At 39.2% G+C, this 20,208-nt stretch overlaps 1 protein-coding gene across 3 annotated transcripts in view; it reads right to left on the bottom strand.

Moving 5' to 3' along the window:
• TMEM200A (transmembrane protein 200A) overlaps positions 1-20,208 on the bottom strand; it is a 70,312-nt gene that overhangs the window by 27,091 nt on the left and 23,013 nt on the right. The window contains exon 1 of one of the 3 annotated variants that reach the window (XM_019628831.1): positions 16,689-16,707. The exons of the other annotated variants lie outside the window; for them this stretch is intronic. The gene's annotated coding sequence lies outside the window, so the exon portion shown is untranslated. Of the gene's footprint in view, positions 1-16,688; positions 16,708-20,208 lie in introns of those variants that run through there. 3 annotated transcript variants of the gene reach the window in all.

Below are 20,208 nucleotides of genomic sequence, written 5' to 3'. Positions count from 1 at the left end.
AAGTGCTTGGGGCACAGTGAGAGGTGAAGAGCACAGGATAGGCAGGGGCTGGTTGTGCAGCTGGACGTAAGAACTGGGATTGGTGAAGTGTGTTTAAGCACGTTAGTGACATGATGGGATGTGCAGACATCGCTTTGGCAGCTGTGAGGATAATGAATCGCAAGGTGACAAGAATGGAGTTAAAAAGATGACTAGGTGAGAGATGTTAGTGGGTTGGGCTAGAAATGAGACAGGAGTTGCTGAAAAGAACAGAACAGACCACAGAATGCACTGATCTATCCTACATAAGGGATAAAGGAGAGGAACCAAGGACACTTCCATATCTCTGGCTAAGGGGATGGCTGCGCCATTCACTGGGGTAGGGAAAAATAGGAAGATGTGCTCCGGGCAGGGTGGCGTTGGGAATCGGGAGTTCGGGTATGACTATGCTCAGTTTGAGATGACTGTGAGGCACTACAATGGAGGGATCATATAGGTACTGGCTATGGGAACACGAAGCCCAGGGGGTGCCTACTTGCAATCTCCATTTGGATACCTCACAAGCATCTCAATGACAGAGTTTTAGCACAATCGAGACAAAAGACCAGTCCAAAAGAGAAGGCTTTGAAGGCAGTTCTAGGGCCAAGATCTGGGCTAGAAATACAAACATAGGGGTCATCGGTGGCTATCCCATGTGTAGAACAGGAAGTACCTTAGACTTTTCATCTGATTTGAAAGACCACAGATCTGATGGAATGTAAATGAGGAACTGATGGCACTTGACTCTGAAATTTTCATCATGGATTATTTTAGACACAAAATCCTGTGCAGATGACGTACTCCTAAGTAATTAGCGCACATGTACATTTTTGAGAGGACATGCTAGAAAATATGTTCATTTCTCATTGAATGCAGAATCAATTAAACATCAAAGCTTTGCCTTATTAAAATATGTATCTTCACATTAAAAAATAAATCTTGAAAAAATAAATTGATATGAGGAGACTTAAGAAATCATTATATATCCCAGAATCTTGGTTAAAAAATATGACCACAGATACTTTGAGTTCGGCAAATTATTAGGTAACTTCTAAATCAACATTTAAAAATGGCAGTGAATTCCCTTCCCCTTCATGAATAATTAATTCATTCCTAAAGCCATTGGTGGGGCTGAGCAACACAGAAATCCACACAGGAGTGGGGGAGCCACTGTGACCAAGAATGGGATGTTGGGAGCATGGCTAGCATGAGGAGGATGTTCACTCAGAGGGGTGGCAGCGCCAACTGGGGTGTCAAAACCTGAGTGGAGTAGAGAACACATCCCGGAGGACGGGGGAGGTGGGGTGCTCGGGCACAGAATGTCAGAGCCCAAGTGAAGCAAGAGACATTTTCACGTGGGGACGTGGCCTGGCACAGGGTGTCAGAGCAAGGTAAGACAGGACTCCCATGGGATGGGCGAGGTGGCCTGACATGGGTGTTGACACCTGAGTAGCATGAGGCAAGAGGAAGGACTCAGGGCACTAATGGTAAAGAGAGAGTCCCCACGGGGTGGGGTGGGGGCGGCAGTGGTGAGGGATTGTTTATCTATTGAGAGGGTCTGTGAGCAGCAGCAACACCCTGATAACAATGCGCACATCTATCTTCCAGATCTTGGTTTCTAAATACCATTCTCTACTAAAAGGAATTAGCGCTTCTGGAAGAAATGGCTAATTTCAGAGCTAAGGCAGGGAAAGTATAAGATAATCTCAGAACAATGTATGCCAAAAAGAAAAGGAAATCCTCGAAGAATAATGAGGGTTTGTCAAAAGGAAATAGAAGCCAGCTTGAATAAGCGGTCACTGGCCAAATATGGGCCAACTGAGCATCAAAATAAATAATGATAGTAACAGATTATGACCCATTCAACCATGACACAATAACATAAATTAACAATGTATACATTGAAAGTTTAAGGAACAAGATATTTGCACAAATTCAAAGTACCCTTCTCAAAAAATACTTGAATTAAAAATGGAAAACAATGAAATTTTACAGTGGCAGACATCCCTTAAGTGATCAAAGTGAACATCATTATCATGAGATGAATTGAAATCACACACTAACTGACACAAGAATATAGCACCATGAAAGAATAAGCCACTGTGGTATAAAAATTATCTTAAGCTAAGGGAATTTGAATTCCTGAAATTCCTTATTTGCCTAAAAACAGGGCCTCCCAAAAGAACACCAAAAAAATTCAATTGTCACAAATTCCACCCCTGGGAATAACTCTACTCTCTTTCAGAGAGGAAAATTGGCACCACACTCAAACAGATACTGTCACAAAGCTATCTTATCTGCCATCTATTCTCCTAAGAGTCCATTTATCTTTCCAAAAAAATCATTTGTTTTTCCACAAGTGCCCTTTTACCCCAGTTTGCTTCTAAGAAGTCATTTGTTCTACTGAAGTGCCTCTTAGGCCTTCTCCATTCCCTTTTCAGATTATACGTAAACCCCAAACCCTAGCCGCCTCTCTGAATCACATTTCTTTGTGGACTTCTGCACAAACATAATTAAATCTGTTTTTCTTTCTGCTTGCTAATCTGTCTTTTGTCAGTTTAATTTGCTGGTCCTCCAAACACTACACCAAAAGGGTAGAGAAGTTATTTTCTTCCCCAACAACCACTTCTGCGAAACTCCTGCCAACCCTGAACCTAACAGCAAAGAAGCACCAGACAAACCCACATTGAGAGACATCCTACCATAACTGGACTTTCGAGATCATTAAAGTCTAGGAAAAACTAAGGAGACAGTCCAGATTGAAGGAGTCTGAAGAGACATGACCAGTGAATCCAACACATGACTCTGAACTCGGTCTTTCCATCATAAAAGACATTACTGGGACAACTGGCAAAACTTGAGTGGCATCTGAGGATTTAGATGGTAGTAATGTATTGATGTTAATGTTTTGAATTTGATGGTTACATTGTAATTAAGTAGAGAATATCTTTGTGTGTAAGAAATGCACACTAAAGTACTTGGAGGTGAGGGTATCATGCCAACAAGTTATTTTCAAGTGGTTTAGGAAAAAAAATTCTTGGCACTATACTTGCAAAAATGTAAGCATGAAATTTAAAAAAAATAGTAACTTTAAAAAATGGCACTGATTTCCCTTAGCACTCCCTCCACTCATCCCAGCACAGTCAATTATTGTTTGAAACAAATCTCCAACGTCAATGTGAGATGCCATATTGATTTTCAAAACCTTCCACTTGATGCGGACAGCCTCCCTATAAGTAGCCAAGTCTACATCTACTGTGATTTCCCCAGAGCTATGACAACATGCATAGCTTATTCTTAATGCAATTAGAAGGTCATGCCCCCAAAATTCAACCTTCTCAGAATTAAGACGTAAGTTCATTAACATTTCACTTGGGCTTTGGAAGTAATCGCTTTTGTCATGTTCACTGATTATCGTTTAGCTTTGTTTAAACAAGGGATCTACCACTGAACAGAAGCAACATCTCCTTTGTGCATGGGTTCTACAATAAAAATACTGCAAAATTATGGTATCATACGAAATCCTTTCATCATATAGGCTTCCCAGCACTATTATGCAATTGCACAGAGGTAAGAGATTTTTCTTTACATGGTTCTTTTCACATTTAAGCAACTACTATGTATTCTTTTTACATGAAATCTTACTATAAAATTTCCAGTTACAATTAGATCATTTGGACTTAGAAGATTTTTTTTAAGTTCATGTTAAAGGCATTTAACATTTTATTACTCCACAGATTTTGAATCCATTTGAATTTTTGTCAACCTTTTGGTTGTCTCTTACTGCAGAGATTCTAATGTGGAAGATGAAAGCAATGCAGTGAAGCCAGAACCATAAGGCTGGTTGGTCCTCAGCCTCTCCCGAAATCCTGGACCACATAGGGAATTCCCATTTACAGAGAATTCACAAAGCAGCTCTGACCATGGAGACATCTGGAAGTCTGCCCAGGAGATTAGACAAGGTTCAATTCCATAGCTTAACCCAAAGACATTAATTTTAGATTCAGAAAACATAATATCCAACCTAACATTTTATTTTAAATAAATGTAGTATACAATTTTGCTGTTAGCCATATTATATAAACTGAAATGACAGACCTTTTAAAAACTAAAAATTAACTTCCATACTTTTTTGAAGATTACAACCTACTTCAAGAACATGATTCTTTTTATTAAAGAAAGAGAGTGCCCTTCATATATAAAGCACAACATTCCATAGAGAAAAACTGCCTCAAAAATTGCACGGTGGTTGGCTATAATTAATCTTGTCCTCCCAAATGTTAGGCCACAGGCTTTTAAGATGCTGAATTATCTTCCTCTTTTATCTAACCACCTGCTAGTCATGCGATATCAAAATACTTTATAAGAATGACAGGATAAAATCCTGTCTGTCTGAAGCATTTCCTGTGCATCAACTCTTTGAACCTGAACCAATCCGACCATGATGGGATGTGGGAAATACATTGCTAAGTAGAGCTAAGCAAGGCCGGCAGTTGTACACTCGTCTCCAGAAACCTGTCGGATCTCAGAGAGTCTTAATGATAAACTTGTGTGGAGAAGTTTGGCATGCCCAGGGCTCCAATCTGTCCTGAGATCATTTATTTAAGATTCCCTCTGACTTCATAAAACAGTTTATTTCATAAAATGGAAAGCATGGTAGTTCAGAGGGTAAAACATAAATAACCACCTAAAGATATATACTAGAATTTAAAAATAGACTTTAAGGCACCATGTGTCAGCTCATGTCCTATGAGAAGCAGATGTCAAGACAGAATTAGAACTATAAGAGATTACTGGCGGAAACACCTGTGACGGGTAAAGGGGTAGGGTACAGAAATAGGCAGGGAAAGCCTCAGACGCCATAAACCCTTGGCACCCGTGAAAGGAAAAAGAAAAGGAGCGAGGAGGAGCCTCAGATGCGTGCAGTTCTGAGACAGTCGCCGTCAGTCCAAACTCAAGCAGAGGCTGCCCACGAGAAGAGTCCTGCGTTGGGCAGAACGGACCTGGCTCTGGGTCCTTGCCATGCTCAGTCGTCACCTGGGAGCAGCCCAGAGAGAGCGTGGCCTGTGGGGACGCTGTGGCACATCGGAAAAGGTGGCACCTGCAGGCTGTCGGCCACATGCTCCGGCAGCGGGCTCTCTGCTGAAGGGACAAGGAGCGGCACACCTCACCAGTGGCTTCCACACAGAAACAAGATGACCAGCTAACCAACAGGCATGGATTACACGTCTTTTCATGTCAGTCTGCCACCTGAAAGCCTTTCAAGTCCCCCACACACACACCCATTACCCACATAATAACATCCCCAACCCCTCAGCAAAGCACACATGTAGTTTTGTGTCCTGGGTTGTGCTTTTCTGGGCAGCCCCATTTCCTACCTCTCTTCCATGAGCACCCTCCCTCTGTTCAGGCCACATGCATTTACTCCTGCTCCCCACATGCCTCCAGCCTCGTCTGTCCCCCTGACTTTTCCCATGCTCCTTCTCCGCCTGTGCGATTCCCCCACCCAGTCTAAGCTGCAACACCTGCCAAATCCATCTTGGGCCCTGGGGCCATCCAGAGCCTAGAGACAAAGATAACAGAAAGTAGACTGTACCGTGTTTCCCCGAAAATAAGACCTAACTGGAAAATAAGCCCTAGCATGATTTTCAGGGTGCTCGTAAATAAGCCCTACCCCAAAATAAGCCCCAATTAAGATCATCAGCCAGACATGTCTGTATTTGAATAAATGTAATTTTTGTACATGAATAAAATGCACCTTTTGGAGCAAAAATTAATATAAGACCCAGTCTTATTTTGGGGGAAACACGGTAGAAGGTGGATGGATGGAAGATGAAGACAGAAGGAATTTCAGAACTCATCACAGGGTCTGGGAAGGTTTATCACATAGACTTGTTCTGGCCCCAGGTATGGTTGGAGAAAAACCCTTGAAAGGTGCCTGGCTGAGCAGAAAAGCTGGAATGTTCATCTTCTGTGTCTCCCTGGTAAATTCCTGTGCCTCCCACTGGGTCCTGACACCTGTTCAGTCTGCTCCACTTACCTCATAGTCTGAGTTCACCCTCCCTCATTTGGGCCCTACAGTATTGTACACAATGGGGCACTTTTTGTACTATCCTGAGAATATGATTTTCACATCTGCCTCCTTACTGCTCTGAACTCCTCAAGCACATCTTACCAGGACTGATGAAGAAGGAACTGCACTTATCACACTGTCAGGATACACAGGGCATGTGAATGATACATCAATACAGTCGGAATAAAAAATAAGAAACAGAGGGGGTAGAAAATTCAAAGATCAGGTCTGAGAGCAGTCTCTTAAACCTCCTTCAAAACAGAATAAATTTCAACATTTGTGAGTCAAGTCTCCTTTTCACATGACATGTTAGATACCTTTTCTGTTCCTTAAATGCCATTTGTAGTCTGGTTTGCAATATAAATTATTTGTCTATCAATTATTTAGTTTTTTCCCCTCTAGATGGGAGACAACTTGAGGGCTTTATCTCCTATTCATCTGAGTTCCCTGCAGCCATTAGTGTTTCAAACCTAGAAGGCATTTATGATATTGACCAAATCAAGTATTTCCATGTACACAGGTGTACAGGGACATGGGTAATTCATGTTAAATTATTCAGATAATTATTTGAATGAGATCATTGAGGCAACAAAGGTTTTGGTTTTGAATTACCTAAATCATTATTTCAATCCTCTTTGCTAAACTTTGCAAATGCAGGCAAAATACATCTGCTGAACATCACCAATCCTACTATAGTAAAATCCTTTCCCAAACAACAAGCTCTAGATCCTGCTGCCAAGAAAGTGTGGTATTTCACAAACTTGACGCCTGAACCACATCCAAAGTGAATTGAATCCCTGAATAAAAGGAAACATTGTTAGATTTTTTTTCCAATTAATTTTGCTTCTATCACTGTTAATCAGAAGCTACTTAAAATGCGTTTAAGCAGTTTCAGATGCAAGATCCAGTTTCTCCGCCTTCTCCCACCCCCTCATCCACACAGCCTTAATCCAGCACCATGGGACTGCCAGAGCACAGTTATAATTCCAGGAGGCTTCTGAACTGTGTAAGGAAGTCTTCATTCTAGCCATATGAAAATAAAAGAGATGCTACATTAAAATCAGGTACAATGTGCTCAAAGTTAAGAAGAACAGATTATAAACCATTTGAGGCTTACGTTTAGCATTTAGCAGAGGGGAAAATTGCTGTCAGGAGCTTTCAAGAACACAAAAGAAGAAAGTTTAAAAAACATGGAGAGGTCGACCATCAAGAAGGCAAATGAGGGCCGGCCGAGTGGCTCAGTTAAGAGCTTGCTCAAGAGTGTGAGCTCTGAGCAACAGCAGTTCGATGCCCAGCCCGAGCTGAGCTGCCAACAGGTAACAGGATGCCTCAGCTAAAAAAAAAAAAAAAAAGACTAAAGGAGGCAAATGAAGCTTGGATGGGAGGCTAAGATATAGAGAGTCAGTATGAATGACTCTTGCTAAGATTTTAGCCTTGAAGGAAAAGAGAAAACGCATTATTTAGAGTTGGAACACAAGGATGGGACTGGTTTTCTGTTTTAGACAGAAGAGTTTTACTTCTGGCAGCGAGGTGGACAAAGTGAAACAAGATAAGCTTTTTCAGGGAATAAAAACTGAAAAATGCAGTTATTTTCTTTAGAATTCAGGACATTATGCATCAGATCAGGTATATCGTCTACAGCAGTGCACCTGAAAAATGGAAAGCTGGTGAGAGGAAACTTGTTAGCATAGATTAATCTTACAAACATGATGACGAGTGAAAAAGCTAGTTTTAGAAGATTATCTACATTATGATTCCATTGATGTTAAAAAATGTGAGACTAAACGAGATTTTTAAGGGATCCGTACCCATGTGGTTAAACTATAAAGAAAAGCAAGGACAAAAATAATATAATATTCAGGATATTGTTTGGAGGGGGAGGGAGAGGGGATCAGAATACATAAGACCTTCAGATATAAGGGTCTAGTCTTAAGCTAGGTAGTGTTTGTTATACTATTATTCTTTAAACTGCACAGATAATTTATATTTCTCCTTTCATCGTGTGCTATGCTATATAGTTTTAAAAATCAAATATAAAGCCAGAAATCACTTGACCATATTATATGTTAATGAAAAGGAGCCAAGGCAAAAAGTTAGAAATGGAAGATATGAAATGACAAGGTTAACTGAAGGAGCCAAGTCCTGGAAAAGAAACAATGTATGGGCTCCTGAGGTGGAAAAGGGCCATCTATTCCCAGAAGTCAGGGAATGATAGAAGGATAGAAATAAGCCTGCATTTACTTAAAGGAAATGCAATTGCTGATTTTATAAGTCAGAACTGGTCAAATGTTGGCAACTGCATATGGGTCCATCCAGTCTGTGGAGAGGCAACAGTCCAGTGAGGTGTTAACCACTGCCAGTCTGTCATCTGCATTAGGAAGCAGTGGGTAAGGAGACCTGGGGAGGGCGGTGCAAGCCATCATGGGGAGAGGACAAGAGGCACTCAGAGGACTCGGCGCTGAAAACACGCCGGGGAGCGGGGGGAAACCACACTGTAACAGCACCAATCCACAAAGTTGTGCCGTTTGCTCTGGTAGCACTGAGCAATCCACTAGTCAGAGGTGAGTGCCTGTTCACATGGATACGAACACACGTGACTTCTCATTCTCAGTTAGAGTGACTCTCCTACCATGACACAAAATCAACGAATGGAGAGTGAACTGTAAGAAATCAAAACAAACTACTGCAATAATGGATGTAAGTGATGAGCCATTCTTAAAGGTTTCTAATATAAGAAGGATTCACCCAAAACCCATAGGATGATCCATGCTTTTTCACTTAAAAATACGTTGTCCAAGGCTATACATTTCTCAATCAAAACTCTGTAATTTTGAACACATAATTTGCTTCTTCCAACAATGCTCTTACTATATACATGATCACCAATGTATATGAGCAGGGAAAATTTTCTTGAAGTTAAACTATTTCTGGACAACACTTATCAAAATCATAACAATAATGAGGAATTCATCATTACAGTATTTACAATTTACATGGTATGAAAGTGGTATCTTCTTTGGTCATTCCATCTAAACAACTGGAAAGGAAGTACGTGACTTGCTGTCTTCAAAAAATAGTTATAAAACATTCTTGGGAATGTTCTGTTACATTTGTAAATAGAATTCAAATTAGTAATTACTGATCACGCATGCAGTCACATGTCAGATACCTCTTAAAATGGAGGGGACTATTAATGTGAGGAATCCAAGACGGAATTTTCCATCCATGTGTTTTCACCTGCTGCAGCTGCACCTGGAGATAGAAGGCGAGCAGCAGGGCTGCCAGGTGACAAAAATAAAATGAAATGAAGCCACTGCAGATTCAGAGGATAGAAGGTGGTAATTAGGACCAGGATGCAAAAATTACAGTAAAAATAACATGGGAGGCTAGAGATGAAGAAGGATTCTTGTACACAAAAAGACACTAGGCAATATTTTTACAGTAACTGAAGATGTTATTACATAAAGTTTCTAATAGAAGACAAGTTATTTCATTTCATTTAACATCTTTTTAATAAACTATCAACTTTCTGTAAAATTAAATTATAAACCTAGGATTTACAGAAATTCCTTGAGTTCATTATGAGTTGTTTAAATTGCACACACCGTATATTTTCTGCTTCTGCAGTATATTTCACAATAAAATACACACATTTTTAAAAATGTATATATCTACTGAGTCTCTTAAACTTTTTACCATTTTTTAATCAGCCTATTCCCATTTTCCATGAACAGTGTTGTAGTGCAGTATCTCAATTTTCATTCCTTCAAAACTGTTTGTTGTATTTCACCGTAAAGTTTCATTATTTTAATTACTTTAAGTGTATAAATTTTTCCCTGTTTATTCTGGGAAACATTATTTTTACATAATGCTCCATTTGCTTATTATATGAATTACTCTGATGGCAAGTTAGAACTTTTTCCAATTAAAGCACTTCATAAATTCCTTCTTTTGAGTTTTCTAGTCATAGTGATAAAGCCAAATGCCAATAAGTTTTTTTTTTTAAGGAAGCTATGAATGGCATATAAATTTAAAACTCTTGTAAGGCAAAGCCACTGTCAAATTTAGAAGAGAAACTGCAAATAAAGATATTGCAGTTTATATGACAGGCAAAGGAATACTGTCCCTACTATATAAGGAGCTCTCAGAAATCAATTATTTAAAAAATAACACTCCAATGGAAAATTGAAAAATAATATTACTTGCCTATTTATGACCTATTAACACAAAAAAGTTAGTCAACCATATTAATAAAGAAAAGCCAAGTAAAGCAATGACATATTTTTTACCTATGAAATCTACACAGTTAAAATCATTGAAAAGACCTAGTGATGGCAAAATGCAGAGTAAGCATGGAGCTGGGAGTATAACTGCTCTCACCTTTCACACAGTCCAGTCAAGGAAGTGTGTGGTGAGCCTGTTCTATCATCATTACCAGCAAAACCTTCTCCATCTGACCAGTGAGTTTAAAAGCAATTGTTATGAATAGAAACTTAATTCATTAACCTTTTATTTGAAAAAAAATCACTTCCTAATACCAGATTTAATAAGAGCTTTGTAAAAATGACTTGAGCGTTAGGATTCTCAACCAGAACCTGAAATATTGCCTGAGTTACTTTCACTCAAATTAGTTGTTTATATCATCATTCCCTCTGAAGAAACGATTTGTGAGATCTGTTCTTCCTGAATGTGCCTTCACAAATCTGCTATTAATGTTTCAGAATGTATAATAGAACAGACCATCCAGGACAGACTATTGGAACTGCTTTTCCACAGTCTCCAACATCACAGATTGATTTTGACATGTTTCAGCTGGCTACATTTCAACTAAGGGTTCCAGCCACTTGAGAGAGGGGAAAACTCCTGAAGTGACCCGTTTTCCAGGCAATTAAATCTAGCTGCAAGAATTACAGCCGATCTATCTAGTAAGGCTATGTAGCTATCGGACTTTTCTTTTTAAGGGGAAAGGAGGAGATATTCTATATTTTTCCATCCTATGTGCAGAAAGAACTATGAAGATAGATATTTGATATACCTAAGACAACTTACTGAATGTCTACTACTTTCAAAACATTGTGATATAGTGAAAAGCATACAGGACAAAGAGAGAAGACCAGAAATCTGGTGTGGTCTCTTGCACTGGCCAGTTGGATGGCCTTGAGCAAGTCACTTAAGTGTCCCCAGCCTCTGTTTCCTCAGCTGGGAAATGAAAGCAATAGATCACACAAACTTTCACGTCTTTCCCCACTTAGAAGTCTAGGATTCTGGATTTACTGTTCACTAAACAGTCTTTTGCAAGAAAGCAAGTAAATCACGCCCACTATTCTCTATTTACCCAGTACTGTAACCTCTATTCCAAAGAAAGAAATTCTAACATCTCAGACCCACTAGAAACTCCAGAATGTAAATTCAACCTTCACTCCAGTGCGTTATACATACCGTTGACATCTTAACAAATGCATAAAGGATGCCAAAAAAATAAATTAGCAAGGGAGCTGTCAGCCAGACATGAAGAGGATAAACTGTGCCAAAAATGTCCTCCCACATGTAAAGAAACTGGTAATTGGAAGTTAAAGGAATCCCCCACCTCCCAGAGCAGACCGTGCAGAGGCGGGGCGCCCCTGCCAATCCCCAAACCTTTGCCAAGAGCAGAAGCAGCGTGGGGAAGGAAGAAAGCTCTTCCACCCCTGCGGCTCTGTGTATTTACAGGGATTCATTCCAGTTCCTGGCAGGAAACACTGGTAGAAGTTAAGTATTCCCTTCTGTAGGATGGAAGGGAATTTCAAATAGACAGTTGTCAAACAGTAGAATCATACCAAGCCTTGACGAAAATTCCTTCTTGCACATCAGTTCAGCATTTCCCTCTAAGCAGTCTCAGGCTATCAGACTCTAGCCTGGGTTTAGCAGAAGGGTGTTGGCTCTTTCAATACAGAACAGTCAAGAGCCAAATCTCCCAGGGTTGGTATAAGGTTTTTGAGAAATGGACAGATATCGACTTCAAACCCTAACAACTGACTCACAAGTACAGTTTATTGAATCACTAAAGACAATCAGGAATGTGATTCATTGCTATTTCATCTCAACAACAAAGCACTGTACAAATAATGGGAGTGGAAACTTATTTATTATTCTAATTGAAGAGCAATGAGCAATAATGTGTAAGATCAAGAAAGAAAGTCCCTTCTCAGGAGAGGTGAAATTCCAAACGCTCAAACATGGTTAGAAATGTTACAAATGTAATTTATAAAAACACATATTTGGGCAATGTAGAAACATGTTCACTAGACCAAGGAGCCCCAAACCGTTCCTCCAAAGAAATCATGGGTTAAAATGGTTCGTGATGTCACTAAATGATGTTTGGGTCATCTTCCTAGGGCAGAAAAAGTGGATGCCATGTTTCCTAGCTTTACATGATAGGACTGAAAATAATATTCCTGAAGAAAGGACTGCCGAGACTATTGTTTTTAGTAGTAAACTAGTCTAATAATGCTTAGGTAGAAAATGAGGAAACACTGGCACCTTTTGCGGATGAGGCCAGGTCATCCCGAGACAGCCTGACCTGTTGAATGTGATCTTTGATCAAGCTCATAACGTGAAGCTGTTACTGATACTGGAGGCTTGGAATTGATGTAAAACATCTGCGCACTGAATATCTACTTCTGATGTTTGAGCTGGTCATTTCTGGCCCTCAGGCAGTGACATGACTCCACTTATTGAAAAAATTACTTCGACACTAAATACATGCTTTTTAAAATGGCCCTCCATGGTAATAATTGATTTGTATTTTCTTCCGGTATTTCTCCCTTACGAGGTCAAGTTTCCTGAAGTCAGGGACAATAAAAGGGGACAGCATGCCTAAACATAACACCCAGGCCCCTTGGTATTCCACAAACTTATTCTGTTTCAATTTTGTTCTACAATTTTTTAAGTCTATACAGCCTGACTAAATTATGAAATCTGAGCTTTATTCAAACTGGGAATAGTTAATTAAATATTTATTATGTGCTAAGAAATGAGCTACTCACTATATAAACCAAAATGAATTCAATGTCAAAAATTCACAATTTAGTGGGGGACACGATCAAGAAACGTAAGTTATATATGGAAGTGCTAGAAGATACATATACACAGCGCCGTGTGGTAACAGGACAAGAAGAGTGGAGCAACCATCTCAGTGAAGGGTGGCTACACACTGCTTCTAAGACGAAGAGATGATGGGGCTTTGTCTTAAAGATGAATAAACAGCAGTTCGAGTCCAGCCCAAGCTGAGCAGCCGCTGAGCTGCCAACAGGTAGCAGGATGGCTCAGCTAAAAACAAACAAACAAACAAACAAACAAAAAAGATGAATAGATGCTCTTCCATGAAGAAAAGAAGACAAACAAGGAGGAGGGAACAGCTGGCACAAAGGCATGGAAACATGCGGTTTCATTGCTAAAGGATGTCCGGGAACTGTCCATGGTGAGACCGAAAGGTAAGCAGGAGGCAGGTCACACAGAGCCATCTACATCATGTTTGAGAGGCTAACCTTCATTACAAAGGCAATTGGAGACAAGGAACATATCCGCCCAGGCAGCGAGATCACGGACAGATAGGCCGAAGGTGAAACTGGAGACAAGAAAGGCTGATGAAAAGGCTACTGTAATAATCAGGGCCAGAAAGGATCTGGCCCTGCACTGACGCCATTGCACGTGGGTAAGGACGGGCCCCACTGGACTGAAACGGGAGGCGGGATTAACAACGTGGTGATTTGTTCGGTGGGAGGAGGGAGATGGTGAAGGATGAAGTAAGAGGTGGCTCTCCAGTATCTGGCTAATGCCTAGTTTTAAAACACGACATCTTCCATCTATGAAGCAGGCCAGACATGTTTTTCTAAAGGATTTACATGTATCATTTAAGTAATTTACATACATTATCTAATTTAACCCTCACCAAGACCCTGGGAAATCAGTATCCATTTGTAAGATGAGGAAAATGAGGCAACAAGAGGAGACATAATCTTGCACAGAACCCTGAGTTATCGAGCGGTAAGGGAAGGCTGACTCCAGAGCCTCGCCCCTTCCTTGGGACAGAGTCCAGAAGGAAGTCTACAAGGGGCAGAAGAAGGAAGGGGATGAGTTCAGCTTTCCGTACACAGCACTCCTGTTTTCCAGGGCCTGGGAAATCTATAAGAGGCGATCTTGTAGGGCTAGAAAATGTGATTCTGGAATTAACAGGGAGGTACTAAGCTAGAGATACATATTTAGGGATCTTTAGGGTATAGATGGTAGCTGTTAACAGACATTGTGGGGGAGGGAAGGGAGAGGTTCCTTTAATCTCTGCCTGAACCATGAGGCCTGAAGTCTAAACCCTCCACTTTTAGTGAACACATTGCATAATTCTGTCAATGGTCAGGGCATGGGGGAGAGAAAGATCTAAGAAGGTGGTGGCATTAATTGTTTCAGAAAAGAGACTTGAGGTTATAGAGAGTCTTTGAGCCTTTGGTCCAGAAGAAAACAAAAAAACAATATATATATATATATATATATATATATATATATATATATATATATATATATATATACACACATATAATGGACCAATATAATTACTAAACCTGATTAATTCTTTAAGTATATTTTCCTTTTCTTCTTTCCATATTTATTGCCCTGACACCAAATGTGGGAACTGTGGCTCAAAGAAAGACACAGTGCTACCCATTAGGGGCTGGCAGTCTGGTGAGGAGGGGACACAGGCTGATTATTATATCTCAAAGCAGGGAAAGTTGGGTGACTGCTGTAGGCAGTGGTTCTCAACTGCAGGCAACTTTGTCTCCCCCAGACAAGGGGCTATGTCTGGAGACATTTTTTTATTGCTACAACTTGAAGTAGGGTGTTACTGGCATCTAGTAAGTAGAGGCTACAGAGGTGACTAAACAGCCTACAATGCACAGGACAATCTCCCACAATAAAGAATTAGATGTTCCAAGCTGTTACTAGTGAGAATTTGAGAAATCCTGCTGTACTGAGGAGAGCCGACAAAGACCAGGGCAGAGGAACCAAACACTCAAAGCTGCCCTGGAGGGTCAGAGCAACCTCATAAACATTGGCACTGACTCTAGAAGGAATCTGTCAGGCAATGAGCCGACATCTGATCTTAGTGGACATCTGCTCCTTGCTAGGCAGTATTTTTTTTTTCACAGCCTCAAGTCATTATGTGCATTTATTAATCACTTACTATATGCATTGTATTCCCCCGTGCTATGGGGGAGAAGTATTCATGAGAAATATAGGGTTTGCACCTTTAAGTGTATAAATACTAATTCTTGTCAAGCTTTCTCATGTACTTCATCATTTAAACCTCAGAGCAATCCTATGAGGTAGGTAGTACTAGTCTCACTTTGGAAATTCAAAAAAATGGTTGACTGTGATTAAATGACAGACCACACAGAAAGTGGTTGAGCTGCTCTGAACACAAATCACTCTCATGCCCCTCCTGCCCTTTGCATAAGAGCACCCTACATAATGTGTGTCACAATCACATATGATATGATAAAAGGCATTGGTTATGACCAAATGGGGACACATTCAGATTTTCTCTACAGCTGCTTAAGTTAAGAACTTTGGAACGCTTCTTGGTTAAAACTAGATGACTAAGGGGTATAATAAGATCTCATTTCTCCAGGATCCAAACAACTGAGATAAAAACAAAACTGTTATGATTTATAATAGTTTATAAATCTATACTTGGCATTCTGGACACTGCATACAGTGGTCTGTGGTCTAGGCTGAGAATCAGGAGACATCCCTCACCCCAATCTGGTTCCTGCTTCAAATAATATCTTGCTGTATGATTGAGTCCCAAATCTAAATCTTTGTTTCCTCATATGTAAAACCAGAGGACTATATTAGATATTCTACAGTCTGTCTAAATCCAACAACCTATAGTTCTAATCTATAATTATATTCTAAAGTTCTAATTTGTTGAGAGACAATGAAAATATCATTGATCTATCTAATTATCTACAGATATCGGAGCTAGAATATAGCAGCATTTTCATACTTATTTATTTTACATTTTATGTAAAACATTTTATATTTATATTCAATACATCTTTATCAGATGATGAAGCATTGTTCTTTTAAAAAATAATTTTGCTTGTCTTCTTTTTAAACATAATGATTTGTGTTAAAATTATTGCTATTTAGTGATATGCCAAATGCCATGAGTTATATGGTCTTATAAGCATCCATACCATTGCAGTGGTTCATGTAATTCACATAAACTGCAACAATTATGCTTTAAATAAGGATAGTCAAATGCTTTCTTTTTTCAGTCTTGGTAATTTTAGTGTCTATAATTGAGTGATGTATGTAATTTTAAGTGCCATTATTATTTTTAAAAACAAAAATAAACTTACAAATATAAAACTTAAGAGTCATTGTTTCTGGTGTCAAGATTGAGAAAGCACTGATTACCTAATTATGCCAGCATTAAAAGGATCAATCGCTTTATTGGAAATAGAAAAAATAGGGATATGTAAATTTAGATTATTAAATACTATGCATGTGTTGAAACATACCTAAGCAAGAACGCACATATAACAGAAACAGAACTTACCCAAGCAGTGAGTGGTCACACCCAGGGGACAGGTCCCATTTTCTCTAAGGACAGATATAACACCTCTCTTGAGAACTCATTCTGGGAGTTATCACCTTAGTTAGGAAACATCTGTATACAGCTGATTTCCTAATGTTGTAGTTTAACCACATTTCCTTTTAAACTTGTTTTCCCTAAAGAGGGAGATATCTGACTCTTACATTTGAAAACCATTAATAGGAGCCTTGTCTTCTCCAGAACAATCCTAGTTCCTTTCACATTTTCCAACTTCTTAATCAAGCCTTATTGTTCACCTAAAACTTGAACTCCTTCTCTTCTCTTGATATGCAGGTTACAGAAGTGGACATGATAATCTCCAAATGACCTCAGCTAATGTATAATAAAAGTAATGAATTTAAAAATTTTACTCTCCTCTTTCCTGAGTAGTACTTGCCATGCTCCCTTTCACTCCCATATGACTCATTATGAAAGCTTCCACCTGTGAAAGGAAAATTGTTTTCAAAAGCAGAAACTAAGTGTAAATTTTCAATTCTCTAACACATTGGAATACCTACCCTCATATTTTTGTGTTCTTTCCTCCCATCACAAAAAGCAAACAAGACTTTAAAAGCTTCCAAACAGTAAAACACAAAACAAAACAAAACAAAAAACCAAATAGAAATTGGACAGGGTTCTAAACCATTCTGGTCAGAAAGTTTAAAACTAAATATTCCCAAGTCCAGTTGCCAAAGAGCCTCATGTATGACTATTCAGGGAAACATACTTTTGGATACAGAAACTGTGGTATGATGTTGGTCTAGAATTCCCTCTACAGACTTGAGCCCCTTTGGCTCAACCAATTGCAAACCAACTTGAGAAATCATGTGGTCAAGTCCACACCATTGCATTCAAAAGATACAGGGTTGCCTACCCTTTTAAACATCCTATGCAAACAAAAATCTTTGTNGTCTGGAGTCACTAAGGGGCCAGCACAGGTGCCTGAGGAGCCTGGCCACAGAAGAATGACTCAACAGAAGAAACTGAACTGCAGAAACCTGGCAGCCACACCATTGCATTCAAAAGATACAGGGTTGCCTACCCTTTTAAACATCCTATGCAAACAAAAATCTTTGTTCTGCTACAAAGGAATTATGGGCGTTTTTGAAAAGGCCTTTAATTTTGTCGTATTATTTTTATTATAAACACAAGAGGGCTGAGGGACAGTTACTGACAGGTCATCCCTAATTTCAAACATTTCAGCATCTCGCACTACCACCTTCTTATAAGAAAGACATACTGTTACAAAATGATAGAGCTAAAAAGAGTCTTAAAGGTCGAATCCTCTTAGAATTGATAGATAATTTGAAAAAGGGCCCTCTTCTACCCACTCACTCTAACAGCATTAAAGAATTATTGATGAATGACCTATGTGATTGCCTCCACCACAACTGAAAGGTTTAGAAATAGGTTCTCTGCAAGGAAGTGCCTGGGAGCCCTACAGGGTCAGGTATAAAAAGGACCTGGCTTTCATATGCTGCTGAAGAAAAACGAATACTGCCTTTGGACAGTTTTAAAATAACAGTATTGTAATGCAAAGAAAATTTGTTATATTAGAAAATGTTCCAAGGTCTTTATCTGTTGAGGTTACATTTTTACTAGTTTGTTTTTCCTTTTTTGTATGTGAAAAAAATATTTCAGGGTTAATCACCTAGAGGAGCTTTTAAAAACCGAGGATTTCCTTGATGTTTGCAAGCGATAGAGATTGGGCAATGTTGCATCCTTGGGGGTTGCCGGGGAATGACATCTGAGATGAAGAGCTTAGAAGCCTTCTCTGAACCACTTTCCCAGATTCTCTCTACTGGTCTGAAAAGATCATGGATTCCCATGTGCCAGTCCTTTTATCTGAAAATAACACGATTTCCTTTAGTAAAAGGTGCACTATTAGGGCAACCCTAGTTTGCTCCAACAGGCAGAATCGGAGTCCAGAGCAGCTTCCAGCTCTGCCCCAAACAAGTGCAGTGGCCACCCTTTCAGGGATTTTTAAACACTCAAGTGCTGCCACACAAATATCGCTTCAGTTTGAGCTCCTGTTTCACTTTGTTAGAGATCATTTGCCTTTCAGGAATGAGGCTGGGATTACTTCAGAGAATAGAAACCAAAAAGCTCTTTCAATACTTTAGTTTTAGCAATGACCATGTTGTGTATCAGTTGTATAAACCCAGACACACACGTACATACAAGTGAAATAAAGAATATAGAAAAATTCTAGGTAATCAAGTTCAAGAGCCCTCCCCTCACAGATGTATAAACAATTTCCCCTAGAGTAGCAATATGATTTCAGAAAAAGGAGTTTCTTCCTTAGCTGAAGGATAATCTTCTCAACTGTCCATTTGCATTTCAAAGTATGGCCAAAGGCAAGGTTGCCCCTAAAAACTCATCTGAAAATCCTTCCTGTGGTTTTTTTATAATAATGTGAGATTACATAGTATTATGAGTTGGTTAAAGCTCAGACTCTTAGAAAAGGTTTTCAAAATGGAAAATGGCATGAAAAATGACTGGTTACAAGGTTATATAAAATATAAAACCTTTTATTTCAAGCAGGACATGATGTAAATTACAAAAGTTCAAAGAAGTTATTAATTTTTTCTTTAGACAATGAGCTTCTAAATATGGGCATTTTCTTTGGAAGATCTGGGTGGAGATGAAAGGACTGGAGGAACAGGGAATGACCTTGTATAATAGCCTCCTCTACAAAATGTCTATAAACTTGCGTTTACAGTGAATGTTTTTTACCAAGGTAGTGACTTATCTTTATTGTTCATTAAAAGTTATTTATTGGAGGAACTTTGATTTGGCAAAATACGACAACTGCTTTATGTAATAAGGTTAACAACAACAACAACAAAATGGCCAGACAAATCCCCGACAATAAACTCTGTTTAGAATTTAAAGGAACTGTTAGATCACTGGAAGAACAAACAAATTATAAAAATGATAATAAAAGCCATCTTCCAGATGACAGTCAGTCCCTCAGAGCTTTGACAGCATCCCTCCTTGTTGTCACTCACTCACCTCCAGGCACAGGGTCCCAGTAGGGAGCCCTGGCCCCCCTCAGTCCTTGCAGTGGCTTCATGCCATCAGAAATTAAAAGCTTCATATGTAAACCCCCTAATTAATAATACCCCAGAAGTGCATGCATAAAGAATAATGTTAACAAAGTGAATCCCCTTTCTAGACAAACACTGCTTTTTTCTTCCACATTTATATCCAAAAGATTATATTAAAAATTACTAATGGTCTTATGTTTTTCTCTACCATTGTGATAGAGATAAATCCTTTTGCAAAGAGATAATAAATGTACTACAAATCTAAACTTTTGTAATATTAGAAGAAAAGCAAAAAAAAACCCCACACTGTCTGACACTGTGAAGCTTCTAAAAAGAAGAAAAAAATTCCATCAGAAAACTTTACAGTAGTTATCTGTCCATCAACAAGTTAACTTCAGTGTGATCTGATTATCACTTCAAATGTTACCCTTGAT

The sequence above is a fragment of the Hipposideros armiger genome, unplaced genomic scaffold, assembly GCF_001890085.2.
Source record: "Hipposideros armiger isolate ML-2016 unplaced genomic scaffold, ASM189008v1 scaffold_811, whole genome shotgun sequence".
In the NCBI taxonomy this organism is placed as follows: Eukaryota; Metazoa; Chordata; class Mammalia; order Chiroptera; family Hipposideridae; genus Hipposideros; species Hipposideros armiger.
Note: the sequence above shows the minus strand (reverse complement) of the source record. Positions and strands in the feature narration are given on the sequence as shown.